Genomic DNA, 15,064 nt, shown 5'->3' with positions numbered 1-15,064 from the left:
CACCCAACTCATGGCATGTTGGCACTTAAATGGTGCTATTCTATAAAACTACATACAAATTTATGGAATGTCCACGACCCACCTATGCCCCTTCCCTGGCCACCAACCCTCTTGAGTTGCACGTAATGGGATTTAGGCATGCAAGCAAATGCACATGCAAATATAAATTAACGCCAATTAACTTTAATAACTAAGGCAAATTAATAGTTAATGGCTCATTAACCAATTTAGTTGCGCGCACATCTTGGATCTGGGCTGAAATCTCAGAATCTGGGTGAATACGTATAGACAACCTATTGAGGTGTGCTTGGAAATTGCTTTTAATGATGCCTGTGGCACCCAATATGATGGGAAACACTTCTACATTGTTCTGCAACATTTTCGTGGTCTCCAACTGCATTTCGTGATACTTGAGGATCTTCTCTCTCTCCACATGATTCACAGATTAATCACTTGTCACAGACACCTCTTTTATCTTCTCCTCTGTAATCTGATTTGTATTCATTTCACAGGTTTTAATGCTATTTTTCACCTTAGATCTATATTTTCCCCTTCATCTTTAAATACCAAGCAAAATAAATGTTAATACTTTTGCCTTCATTAATTCCACCTTCTCCCTTTCTCCCATTTGATGCTTCATCTGTCCCTTATGAGGTTGATATTCAAATGCATTCATGCATTCATATAAATGCGTTAAAAAATCCAGGATGGTTGTACAGATAACTGACTATTTTACTAGCAAAATGTCCAAATTTATCCATCTGAAAATGAGGTATTATGGTTTGATGTAGGCTGAGGACAGTTAAAATCCAGCCACTGAATGTAGAATGTATCTAAGTTCAAATGGGTAATAACAGGTATAACCTTTAAGAGGATAACTATCCATTTAAAGTTAAAAGTGTATTTTCCAAGCAGCACTTAGATGGGCATCTACTACTAAAAATAGGTATAACCTTAAATAGATAGTTATCCGTTTAAAAAATAACCTCTGCATATCTAAAGAACTTCTCTCTTATTGACTGCACAAATATGTCCTTCTTTTGGTCTTTGACTCCCTATTCATCTGTGGTTTTCCTGGTAATTCTGCCTATCCTTTTCTGCCTGTATTTTTTTTTATTTGTTATGAACGCTAGCCTCTTTGCTCTTACCTTTTCTTTTATTTCCTTAGAGAACCATATCAATTTCTTTCTCTTTTTACCTTTGTTAACCTACCTTTCAGAAAGATTTGTTGCCTTCTCAATGCTCCTTTTTATAGCCATCCAAAGTTCCCCCACACTCTTTAGTTCACAGAATCCCAATAGGGCCTTTTCAGCATTACTCATTCTCTTGAACTCAGCCCTCTGGAAGTCCAAGATGCTAGTGTTAAGATGGCTCAGTTCGGTTTAAGTTTGAGTCACACAATACAGTGAGTACTAGCCTCCATTTGTTAGTATTATATTTATTTATTTATTTAACACTAGTAAAACATGCCCGTTTCTGGAGGAAATGAAACGGGCGCTAGCAAGGTTTTCCTCCCGAACCCCCCCTCCCTACCCACCCCTTCGGCGTTGTGAAGCCACTGACCGTCATTGCTCTGCACCTCGTCAACGCACGCCACCTTCATCCACTGATGCCATTGCTCCGCCCTCGATCTTTGACGCCATTGCTCCGCCCTCGACGTCATCACATTTGACGCGAGGGCGGGGCCCAGACACAGTGATTTCGGTGGCTTCACCACAGCGAACCCTTCGAACCCGAAGGAAGAGCCCACAGGAAGTGACACTGACGTCAGTGTCCTCAGAACGTTGAGGGTGAGTTTTATTATAGGATATTTATTGGTTGGCCTTTCTTCCTTAGAACACATGGAGGCGTATTTTCAAAGCACTTACGGGCCCTTTCACAAAGGTACGTAAGAGCCTATGTGCATCTAGCACGCGTCAAATCGACATTATCGCCCGGCTAGCACATGTGCCTGACCGTAATTCCAAGTTTGGTGCATGCCGAAAACATCCGGTAGAAAATAATTTTATATTTTCTACTGCGGGGGCGTTCCTGGTGGTAACTGGCAGTTGGCGCACACTGAACGGTTACCACATGGGTAACACGTGAGCTCTTACTACTAAGTCAGTCGGTGGCGTTAAGGCTTGGGCCGTAAAATAGACACGTGCTGATTTTAATTTTGCAGCACGTCCATTTCTCGGCCCCAAAATCCCCCCTTTTTTCCAGACGCAGTGGAGAAATAGTCTAGCATGTATCCAATACACGTGCCCACACTACCGCAGGCCACTTTTTGGCGCGCCTTTGTAAAAAAGCCCCTTAGACTTACAAAGTTGCATAATAACATGGAACTTTGTAAGTCTAAATGATTTGAAAATGAGCCCCATGGTGATGTACAATATAACAAATACAAATACATAAACACAAATAAACACAAATAAGTAGATTAATTACACACCTCATCACTCCACCCTTACTCTGAAAGTCAAAGTTCTATAACAGTTTGCATATATCTTTCCTGTCATCTTTGATCTCTTTGTAACACCAATTGTATCTCTTATCCTGAAATGGTGATGACATAACAGGTCTTTGTAAGCCACATTGAGCCTGCAAATAGGTGGGAAAATGTGGGATACACGTACTATAAATAAATAAATAAATAAATAGATGGAACAGACATATGAAAACCACAAAAATATTTAAACTCCCTGAAACCTCATTTTTCAGTTATATCTTACAACTAATACAACATAGACGGTAAAACCCACTCATCAATTTTTGTAAAAAAACATTATGCAAGTTTGGGGGGGGGGGATTTGAGGGGGTGGGGGTAGGGCTATGAAAAGTTGTTATATGTTAGGTTACTTCTTAGATGTGCAAAATCTGGGAACCATTGTTGACCATATTACTGGTGTGGGGATTATAACTGCTGTGGATGGATTGTTGGGGGGGGGGGGTGCTTACAGGGGGAAAAATTTGCTTAATGAAGAAGCACCTGACCCTAAAGGCAGGGGCTACTGTTCTACATCCTGCCTATTTAAAAGAACACGGTGAAGTAGGTGGATAATGAGGGGGTGGGAGGGGGTTGGAGGGGGGGGACAGAGGGGGAGGGAGGGAATAAGAGGGGATAAACAAAATGCACAGTTTGGTGAACTGTATTGAAGTTGTGATGTATACATCGAAGTGTATGGCTTGTTAATATGGTGATGACATTGTACTTTCTATTTGTGGCATCTTTCACCAATAAAAACTTTTAAACATAAAAAATCAAATAGACGGATATTCAAAGAGTCACATAAATAATGCCGTAACAAATGTCAACAGTCTACACGTGAAATTCCACAAACCGGGTGCCATGAAAGAAACGGTTATGTGATCAGAAATCTATCCCTCCCTCTTCTCAGAATGCATCAACAAAGATCTTGAGAGAAGCAAAGTGCCCTCCCTGGAACACACACCTGAAATTTCTCCCTAAGGCATTTCAAACAATTACCCTGGTTGGGCCTAAATGTTAATTGTCAGGATCTCAAATGACACTACATATTCAAATCAGTAACCAGTGATGTTCATCCTGTGGAGTCTTGATTGAGGAAAACTGCCTTTTGGCAACATAGTTATTTATCCATTTCTTGTCCACCTACAATCCAGGCAGACTACATCGCTACATAAATAAGCTACACATTTTCCTTTAAATCTGGGGTTTATTACGGTAATCAAAACAAATTGGGAGGCTTGATTATACTATCACCCTGTTTGTTGATGCCAGGAAATGTCAGTTTCTCAGAATCCAGGAAGTACATACAAACATATAGCTGCCTAGATTGTTAAAGGGTTCAGGTTGTATGCTCAAGTAAAGCCTCCACTGAATGAACATTATAGCAGTTGCAGATTTGGATTTCTAGTGAATATAATGCTTACTCCTGTGCTGAGCTGGCAGCAGTGCATAAGTTGGTAAGTAAGAATGACAAGTATACCTAAGTCTTATTTAAATATGATTCACTGCTGTTCAGCACCACGGTCTGGACAGTTCCTTAGAGAGCCTGAGTGAGAACAGATAGAGGGGCATAATCGAATGCGAACGCCCATCTCCATGGGCATTTATCTCCAAGGACGGGTCCGCGAAGGGCGCCAGACCGTATTTTCGAAAAAGATAGGCGTCCATCTTTTGTTTCGATAATACAGTTTGTGCCAGGCAAATGCATTGCATTTGGACGGATTTGACCTAGGCGGTATCGGTTTTCAGCTCAAAAACGAACAAATCCAAGGCATTTGGTCATGGGAGGGGCCAGGATTCGTAGTGCACTGGTCCCCCTCACATGCCAGGACACCAACCGGGCACCCTAGGGGGCACTTGTAACAATTAAAAAAAATTAAAATACCTCCCAAGTCCATAGCTCCCTTACCTTGGGTGCTGAGCCCCCCAAATCCCCCCAAAACCCACTGCCCACAACTCTACACCATTACCATAGCACTTATGGCTGAAGGGGGGGGGGCACCTAGATGTGGGTACAATGGGTTTTGGGGGCAGTTTGGAGCACTCCCATTTAGCAGCACAAGTGTAACAGGTAGGGGGGGTGGGCCTGGGTCCACCTGCCTGAAGTCCACTGCACCCACTAATAACTGCTCCAGGGACCTGCATACTGCTGTGATGGAGCTGGGTATGACATTTGAGGCTTGCATACAGGCTGGAAAAAAGTTTTTAAAGTTCTTTTTTTTTTTTGGTGGGAGGGGGTTAGTGACCACTGGGGGAGTCAGGGGAGGTCATCCCCAATTCCCTCCGGTGGTCATCTGAGCAGTTGGGGCACTTTTTGGGGACTTGTTCGTGAAAAACAGGGTCCAAAAAAAGTGACCCAAATTCTGGCGCCCTTCTTTTTTCGATTATCGGCCGAGCGCGCCCATCTCTCCTCAGCCGATAAACACGCTCCAGTCCCGCCTTCACCATGCCTCCAACACGCCCCCATCAACTTTGCCCGTTTCCGCGACAGACTGCAGTTGGAGGCGCCCAAAATCGGCTTTCGATTATACCGATTTGGGCGCCCATGAGAGAAAGGCATCCATCTCCCGATTTGGGTCGAAATATGGGCGTCTTTCTCTTTCGAAAAATAAGCTGGATAGTCACATTGAAATTAAACAGTGCTTTAAAAATGTTCAAAACTCAAACTAAGGGGCTCTTTTACTAAGCGAAGGTAAGCACTAATGCATGCTTACCGCATGCTAAAAGTCAAGCATCCCGTGGTAGTTCTGGGATAGGTACATGCCAATCCCGTGCTAAAAAATATTAAATATTTTTTTAGTACAGGGGACGTTTTTGGGGGTGGAGAGAATGCGTACCCTGTGCCGATTAGCACAGGTTTAGCACAGGAGCTTAGGGCTCTTGCACTAATGGGTGCATGCTAATTGGGAAATTAGTGCTTGGCCATTAATAGAAAAGAAATAAATGTGGCTATTTTACCGCTGCATTAAAATTGGCCTCAGCATACTGGAAATCCATGTGCTAAAAAGAGCACAGGTCCCTTTTTAACACAGCTTAGTAAAAAGGCCCCTAAGTCCTAAGTGCTGGGGCTAACCTTTTGATAAATGAGCTGCAAGATATTTTATTGGTGCAATACTTATATACCATCTTCAAAACTGAAAGGCTATTGAAGTGGTTTACATTCAGGTACAGTAGGTATTTTTCTGTCTCTAGAGAGATTAAAATCCACAGTAAATTTGTACCTGAGGCAATGGAGGGTTAAATGCTGATGATGTTTTGAAAAATCTTTACAATAATGCCAAACTTATTAGGGAAAAGTTTGTTGAAATTCTACTGAAAAGTTACAAAGAAAATAAATTCAGCTTAGCAGGGTATATCACCAAGATGCGAGCTTTATCATATTCACAATAAATATGCATAAGAAAAATTTGCTTATATTAGGCATGCTACTTCACAAAATTACACATCAAAACACAGCAGGGGATAAGAAATAGCAGTAAATAAATAGACAATATTAAAGAACCAACATAAAAATTCAATAAATCAGGTTAAGAGAGCTGGGGGGTCAAATAACAGTACACATTTTATTTCATTATTACAATACAATTGAGAAATTAAAATTGCACACATCTAGACATAAATATTCACTAGTTCAACTATCATTCCAAATGGTCAATGTTCAATTCGTTTAACTATTGCTCAACATTGCTTGCAGGCATAACACTTATGATCTGCCCCATGCTATCTTTTGTTATACATTCACGTTAATTGCTGTATAACACCTCCAGAGACCACTAGACTGTTTGATTTTCATTTTAAAGGGCCCTTATTATAATTGAGCGGTGACCCCCCCACACATACATAAACAACATGTTGCTTTCATTGGGAGCCTTTTTTTTATTGATAAACGACAACATAAATTTGATAGAAATCTCATCATAGATTACAGAATCAAATGTCATTTATGAGACTAACACCATTGTATAAATTACAATTATAGAAATTTGTTTTCCCCATTTTCTCCCCCCTCCCTCCCTAGTATACCTTGTGCTCCAACATGTTATAAGAAAATAGCAAATTGGCTAACAAAATAGAACTATTCCAACAGATAACCTATTCAATATCGGAACCATTTCCTCATGTAATCCAATCCCCCCAGATTGTGCCCCTATCTCTCCAACTTCCAAGAATATTCAACAAGCAACAGCTCAATGGGTAACATAAACTTAAACATATATGATCATTTGGGCTCTATGAGTGGAGGGGCTATTACTCTGGTATAATATGCATAATATAGCAATAGAGAGGCCTCACCATCTCGCCCGAATCCAGCCCAGACTAAAGACTTTGACTCTTATAGCCTCCAGTCTGTCCCCCATATCACAAAGCGAGGGTGACCAAATCGTATTGGCTAGTCAAGCCGGAAACCATTTGCTCTATCCTCTATATCGGAGGCATATCCCGACGCCAAATAAACTGAGAACGCACAGAGCCAAAGTCTCCGTTAATACAACATTCTCTCTCCACACCCCTCTTAAACCCCCCACCCTCTTTTAAACCATTACATCGTTATAACTCATCCACTCTATCCCGCACCACCCAACCCCCCATCGCCCTCGCCCCTCCCTACATGTGTGATAACTAAATGTTCAAAATGTAGCTTCTCCCTTTAGGTGGTAAAGTAACCCATAATGGCTCCCATAGTTCTCTAAACCGTGTTCCTGGAATACTATCCATTTTCTGAACCCCACACCTATCAATTCTCATTTGATGAATTAGCTGTGTTCTCCACATCAAAATATTAGGACCCTGGGGCATCATCCAGGAAGTCAAAATGGTATTGATTCCGAAAAAAATAGCCAATTGTATGAATCTCTTAAATCCCACTGGAGGTTGTGCCGTAAATTTAAAACTATTGAATAACAACAATGGATCGCAAGTCAGAGTACATCCCCACCATGAGTCTATAGTCTGGAGCATTGCCACCCAGAAGCTCTGCACTTGTGGGCAAAGCCAGACCATATGCCCCAAGGGGGCCATAGCCTCTTCACACTTTGGGCAAACTCCCGAGCTAGAAATCTTTGCTTTAAATTCACGAAGTGGAGAAATGTGCAATCGTAATAGGAATCTATATAGTTTTTCACGCTGTATTACTGACAAGCGCCGCGCATATAAATGTTTTATGTATGCTTTACATACCTCCTCTGTCACCTCACAGTTTAAGTCTTTCAACCAGGCTGCTGCCAAAGATGCATAGTGTAACTCTATGGTTGTATCCTTTAACTGCTGATGATGAAATTTTAAGGGCACACGCAGCTGAGCTCCCAGTGTATAAGCCTCGGAAAGGATGTCTGAAACATCCTCCGTCAAGTCTGTCCCGGTTAAAGTCTTGATATAATGTCGTAATTGGAGATAAGCAAAGAAATGCCCCTCTGGAATCCCATATTGCTGCTGCAAGTCGACAAAAGGACGAACCTGTCCCTCCTCATCTATTACATGGACCAGGTATATAATACCTTTCCTTTCCCATTGCTGAAATGCACCAGCTCCCTGGCCCAGTGGGAAATCCGGATTATTACAAATGGAAAGATACAGCATGACTTTAGCTGAGAGCTGATGACGCCGACATAACCACCTCCAGGTTGCTCTTAAAGATCCCAACAATGGATGGCGTCTCAAAGCCTCCCTCGGCAATCTACCCCCAGAATGCAACAGATGACTAAAGTGGATCCCCGGAAAGAGAGAAGTCTCCACAGCCATCAGTGAAAAGTCCGAGGAGCCTCGGAACCAATCATTTATATGCCTCATGGAGCACGCTACTGTTAACGAACGAAGATCCAAAAGTCCAATGCCACCGTATTCTCTAGGGGTGGAAATCATGGATAACTTAAGCCTTCGGCGTTTCCCTTTCCACAAATATGTTTGCAACATTTTCCCCAACTTCCTCTCATCCCTCTTTTTAAGAAACAGAGGAAGCTGTTGAAAAACATACACCCACTTCGGTACGACCATCATGTTGAACAGCGCTATCCTTCCCCCTAACGATAAAGATAACATTTGCCACAACAGTAACTGTTATTTCGTCATTTCCAGGAGCACCTTAACATTATGCTCATATAATAGAGTTAGATCTCTGGTGATAAAAATTCCCAAATATTTTAATGCTACAGCTCCCCACCGAAACGGGAATTGTTTGCAAAACATCATCTTCCAGCGCCATTGGGAGCCTTTTTAAAGTTCTATTTGATTTCACAGTTGAAATCTATTGTCTATTACTGATATCTTGGTCCTACCTTTGATATTGTTTGAAAGATAGCCTTTGATGTAGGCATACAATTGAAACATGTTGGCCAACGTTTAAGCTGTTTGGACATTGGCTATTTGGAATGATAGCTGGAATTATTGTCATTTATTTCTTATTTGATGTTCTCAGGCTTGTGAAATGGCTCGCAAACAGCATTATTTTTTTTTGCCACAGGACTCAGCAACCTGTGAAACTGTTCTGTCTTGGTTTTCTTCTTCTCTCTCCCATCACACTTTTAGTGTATGCTCTAGTAGATCCTCCTCCACGTCGGTGTACTTCAGGGCTCTATCTTGGGACCTTTTCTTTTCTCTACCTATACTTATTCCTTTGACGCTCTTATCACCTCTCGTGGATTTCAGTATCATCTTTATGCTGAAAACTCCCAGATCTCTCTCTCCACAACAGAAATTTCAGCAGGAATCCAGGCCCAAGTCTCAGCCTGCTTGTTTACCTGGATGTCTCACTGCCATCTGAAACTAGACATGGCCAAGACAGAGCTTCTTATCTTTCCCCCTAAACCCACCTCTCCTCTTCCCTCATTCTCTGTTTCTGTGGATAACACTCTCATCCTCCCTGTCTCATCAGCTTGTAACCTTGAGTTCATCTTTGAACTACTCTCTCTCTCTTTCTCTGCACATATCCAACAGACTGCTAAAACCTGTTGTTTCTTTCTTTGTATCAGTACCAAAATTCATCCCTTCCTTTCTGAGCACACTACCAAAAGCCTTATCCACACTCCTATCACCTCATGCTTAGACTATTGCAACTTGCTTCTCACAGGTCTCCCAATAAACCATCTCACTCCCCTTCCTTCTGTTCAAAATTCTGCTGCATGACTTATACTCCACCAGTGTCACTACACTCATATTAGCCTTCTCCTCAAGTCACTTTGTAGGCTTCCTATCTGTTTCTGCATACAGTTCAAACTCCTCTTATTGACTTAAAAGTGCTGTAGTTCTCAATATCACTCCACTCTTATCTCCCCCTACGTCTCTCCCCAGGAATTCTGTTCATCGGGTAAGTCTCTCTTATCTGTAAGTCTCTCTTCTCCTCCACTGCCAACTACAGACTCTGTTCCTTTTATCTTGCTGCACCGAATATATGGAATAGACTTCCTGCTCTGGCCATATTCAAATCTAAGCTAAAAGCTCATCTTTTTGAGGCTGTTTTTAAACTCCAAGTCACCTGCTCAGTACCCATGTCTGTTTTAATCATTCCCATAATAAGTAATTCCCTAATCCCTTATGTGTCCTGCTTGTCTGTCTTGAATAGATTGTAAGCTCTGTTGAGCAGGGACTGTCTCATACATGTTTAGAGTACAGTCATGCATACATCTAGTATTGCTATAGAAATAAGTAATAGTAGTAGTAGTAGTAGACTGCTGACTCCTGTGGTAAATTAAGGTGTGGTGAAAGTTCGCCTTTTACCACACCTTGATAACTTCCCCTCTAAAAAATTAGGAGCAGCCTAATGGTTAGTGCAGTGGCCTGAGAACCTGGGGAACAGGGTTTGATTCCTACTGCAGCTCCTTGTGACCCTGCACAAGTTATTTAACCCTCCATTGCCCCAGGTACAAAACATAGATTGTGAGCCCACTAGGGACAGAGAAAGTACCTGTCACGTGCACGAGGACCTTGGCACACTGTCAGGCTTCTTCCCCGGGAGCACTGGTTTCGTGAGTCCTTGGACCACTACCGTGGAGCGGCAGTGGCAGGCAAGATCACCTACAAGGTAGAGATAAGACAAGACTGGCCCGGAACTCCGGACTGGAGTTCTACACTGGAATACTCGGAACTGGAACGCACCGGACAGGTGCGCACTGGAGTGGGGCCCGCTGGACTGGACACACTGGAGTGGCCCTACTGGACAGGAACATACAGGAGTGAAACCCGCTGGACTGGAACACACTGGAGCGGAACTGGAACACCCTGGACCCAGGCTTCACCTACACTTGACTGCCTTCCCCCTCGGGTTGAGCCCTCAGGTTCTGGCAGCCGGTAGGACTTACAGGAACAGCAGGAATGAAGATCCAGGAGTGCCCCCTGGCACCTAGGTGAAGGCAAGGCAGACAAGCAGGAACTGTCCGGGTTCTGGCAGTCAGCAGGAATCAACACAATGACTAGTAGACTGTACCCAGGCTAATAGGAACGCTATACCCAGGCAACCAGTCATACACAGGAATATACACAGAGCAAACTCAGGAGACTTAGAAAAGCTATACACCAGCTAACAACAAAGCTGTGCCCAAGCTAACAAGTCATGCACTGGAAACATACACAGAGCAAACTCAGGAGACTTAGTAAAGCTATACACCAGCTAACAACAAAGCTGTGCCCAAGCTAACAAGTCATGCACTGGAAACAGACACAGAGCAAACTCAGAAGACTTAGTAAAGCTATACACCAGCTAACAACAAAGCTGTGCCCAAGCTAACAAGTCATACACAGGAAACAAACACAGAGAACTAGCAGAGCTAGACACAGAAGGGTAGGAAACCCATAGAGCAATAAACACAGAAGGGCTGAAACCCTACAAGCGATAAACACAGAAGGGCTGAAAACCCACAGAAGGGTAGGAGACCCACAGAGCAATAAACACAGAAGGGCTGAAACCCTACAGAGCCATAAACACAGAAGGGCTGGAAACCCACAAGCGATAAACACAGAAGGGCTGAAAACCCACAGAAGGGTAGGAGACCCACAGAGCTATAAACACAGAAGGGCTGGAAACCCACAAGCAGCGATAAACACAGAAGGGCTGAAAACCCACAGAAGGGTAGGAGACCCACAGAGCAAATAACACAGAAGAGCTGGAAGCCCACAGAACAATAAACACAGAAGGGCAGAAAACCCACAGAGCAAAAGACAAGGAAAGCAAACGGTGCTAACAGCACACTAACCTCGGGACCTAAGGCACTGCGGAGGAAATGGCAATGCAAAGGCCAGGACTGTAGTTTCCAAGTCACTAATAAAGCCCCTCAACACCAGAGCCACAGGTGCAGCAATCACCTTGCAACCAAACAGAGGCTTGACACTCAGAGCAGGCATCCCATAGAAAGTAACAGCGGGAGCCATCTTGGATACTGGCAGAGACGAAGAGGCGGCAGCCATCTTGGAAGAGGCAAAGCCCACACAGGTGAGATTCAGTAGGGCAATCAGCACACAGAGCCAGAGAGAAACTAAGACAGAGACAGACACAGAGACAAGCAGAAGCCAGCACAGCCACTGACTCCCAGAAACAGGGTGAGTATGAGGGTGGTCACGGCCACAGACGTGACAGTACCCCCTCCTCAAGACCCCCCTCTCGGTCTCCCTGAGGAGGTCAGGTGTCCAGGGGTAACTGTGGTGAAACCTTCTGATCGGTTTCAACCCCCAGACATGGATCACTGGACTGGAAGTCACAAAGAAGTTCAAAACTGGCAGACAGGAGCGGAACTTGTCAACAGGAGGCTCCTTCCAATCACCGCTGGGCCAACTCAGGAACTTGGATGCATCAAGAGGAACCATGTTCAAAAGGGACCCTTCTCTGAGGGAACACAGACTGAACTCAGGAAGCAAACCGGGACTGGGACCCGGACTAGAGTCAAGAAGCAAACCGGAACTGGGACCCAGGCGGGCGTCAGAAGCTTGACTGGAACTGGAACTCAGAGCAGACTCAGCATCTTGGCTGGAAGTGGAACTAGGAACGGACCCAGCATCTTGGCTGGAACTGGAGCTCGGAGCAGGGTCAGCATCTTGGCCGGAACTGGAACTTGGAACTGGCTCAGCATCTTGGCTGGAACTGGAGCTCGGAGCAGGGTCAGCATCTTGGCTGGAACTGGAACTTGGAACAGACTCAGCATCTTGGCTGGAACTGGAGCTCGGAGCAGGGTCAGCATCTTGGCTGGAAGTGGAACTTGGAACGGACTCAGCATCTTGGCTGGAACTGGAGCTCGGAGCAGGGTCAGCATCGTGGCTGGAACTGGAACTCGGAGCAGGCTCAGCATCGTGGCTGGAACTGGAACTCGGAGCAGGCTCAGCATCTTGGCTGGAACTGGAACTCGGAGCAGGTGCAGCATCTTGGCTGGAACTTGGAAGAGATTCAGCTGCAAGGCTGGATGCCCCCCTCTGGCCGGACTGGGACGTCTCTCTAACATTAGCTTCAGGCAGCGTCTGCCGAGCAGGGTTCAAGAGGAGACGGCCCTGGGATCCCCAGAGCATGCTAGCAGGCTGAAATGCAGAAAATGGGTTTCTCCGGGCCCCAAGCCGTTGAACACATCTTCTCTCAGCTATTGCTTCGGACTGAACAGGAGCTGCACCGGGACCGGGACCCGGACTGGTATCAGAAGCTTGACTGGCAGGGCCCCTCAAACTGGACTCAGGAGCTTGGCTGGGAGCGCCCCGCGAACTGGACTTTAACTGAGGCTTGACAGAACACACCCTTTGGACAGGGATCGGAGGCTCGAGCGGAAGCGCCACTCGAACTGGCCTTCGGAGCTTGATTGGAGGTACCCTCCAGACTGGAAGCGGAGGTGCCACCTGAACCACCCTGTGGACTGGCATCGGAGGCTTGGTTAGAAGCCCCCCTCGAACTGGACTTAGTGGCTTGACTGGACGGGTCACTTGAACAAGAACCGGAGACTTGACCCGAAGCGCCACTTGCAAAGGAATCTGAGGCTCCATCGAAGGCTTCCCTCGGACTGGACTTGGAGACTTCAAAGGGCGTGCCACTTGAACGAGGACTGGAGGCTCGACCTGGAGCGCCACTTGCATAGGAATCTGAGGCTCCGTCAGAAGCACCCCACGGACTGGACTCAGAGGTTTCAGAGGGCGTGCCAGTTGAACGAGGACTGGAGGCTCGACCTGGAGCTCCACTCGAACAGGAATCCAAGGCTCCATCGAAAGCCTCCCTCGGACTGGACTCGGAGCCTTAAGTGGCATCGTTACTTGGACTTGAATTGGAGGTTCAGTATGAAGCATCCCCTGGACTGGACTCAGGCTCTTAAGCGGCCGCGCTACTTGAACTGGGGTCAGGGGCTTGGTCCGACGCCTCACTCGGCCCGTCCTCAGAGACCTGGTCAGGACCGTCCCTCGGAACGAACTCAGAGGCTTAACTGGCGGCTTCACTCGAACCGGAATTGAAGGCTCCACTTGAAACTCTCCTTGGACTGGACTCAGCGCCGGTGGACTGGAATCCCGAATAGGAACTAACCCGCTATGGTACCGCAGGCTGCTCTGCTGAGGAGACCAGAGCGGAGGAATTCCCCGGCGTCTTCTTTCGGCCTCAGCTTCTGGAGTATCCCGCAGAGCTGGCTCCTCCAGGAGTCTGAGGCGGTACTCACAGAGCGAGATAGCAGGATTCATGTCAGAGACTGGGCTATGGCGGACCAGACGCCACCAGAGACGCTTTCTTTCAGCTGCTGCTTCAGGAGTAGCCTTCAGGGCTGGATCAGACAAAAGTTTATCTCGGTACTCCCGAAGCGTCATAAAAGGACCCAAAAAAGAAACTGGGCTGACATAAAGATCAGAGTCAAAATCAGAAACTGCACCCGGATTGTCCACAGGGAACGAAGCTGTGGACAGGTAGCCAACCTGGACGGCTGATCTTGCCGGACTCATGGCCTTTGCATTCTGTCACGTGCACGAGGACCTTGGCACACTGTCAGGCTTCTTCCCCGGGAGCACTGGTTTCGTGAGTCCTTGGACCACTACCGTGGAGGCTGAAACCCTACAGAGCCATAAACACAGAAGGGCTGGAAACCCACAAGCGATAAACACAGAAGGGCTGAAAACCCACAGAAGGGTAGGAGTCCCACAGAGCTATAAACACAGAAGGGCTGGAAACCCACAAGCAGCGATAAACACAGAAGGGCTGAAAACCCACAGAAGGGTAGGAGACCCACAGAGCAAATAACACAGAAGAGCTGGAAGCCCACAGAACAATAAACACAGAAGGGCAGAAAACCCACAGAGCAAAAGACAAGGAAAGCAAACGGTGCTAACAGCACACTAACCTCGGGACCTAAGGCACTGCGGAGGAAATGGCAATGCAAAGGCCAGGACTGTAGTTTCCAAGTCACTAATAAAGCCCCTCAACACCAGAGCCACAGGTGCAGCAATCACCTTGCAACCAAACAGAGGCTTGACACTCAGAGCAGGCATCCCATAGAAAGTAACAGCGGGAGCCATCTTGGATACTGGCAGAGACGAAGAGGCGGCAGCCATCTTGGAAGAGGCAAAGCCCACACAGGTGAGATTCAGTAGGGCAATCAGCACACAGAGCCAGAGAGAAACTAAGACAGAGACAGACACAGAGACAAGCAGAAGCCAGCA

The 15,064-nt window shown here is 45.8% G+C and overlaps 1 protein-coding gene across 1 annotated transcript in view; it reads right to left on the bottom strand.

The window, feature by feature from the left end:
* The window catches only part of SUSD4 (sushi domain containing 4), a 216,054-nt gene that overhangs the window by 149,022 nt on the left and 51,968 nt on the right, over positions 1-15,064 (bottom strand). The gene's annotated exons all lie outside the window — the stretch shown is intronic.

Source organism: Microcaecilia unicolor, chromosome 3 (genome assembly GCF_901765095.1).
Source record: "Microcaecilia unicolor chromosome 3, aMicUni1.1, whole genome shotgun sequence".
Lineage (NCBI taxonomy): Eukaryota > Metazoa > Chordata > Amphibia > Gymnophiona > Siphonopidae > Microcaecilia > Microcaecilia unicolor.
The sequence above is the reverse complement of the archived record's forward strand: the minus strand, read 5'-3'. Positions and strand labels throughout refer to the sequence as shown.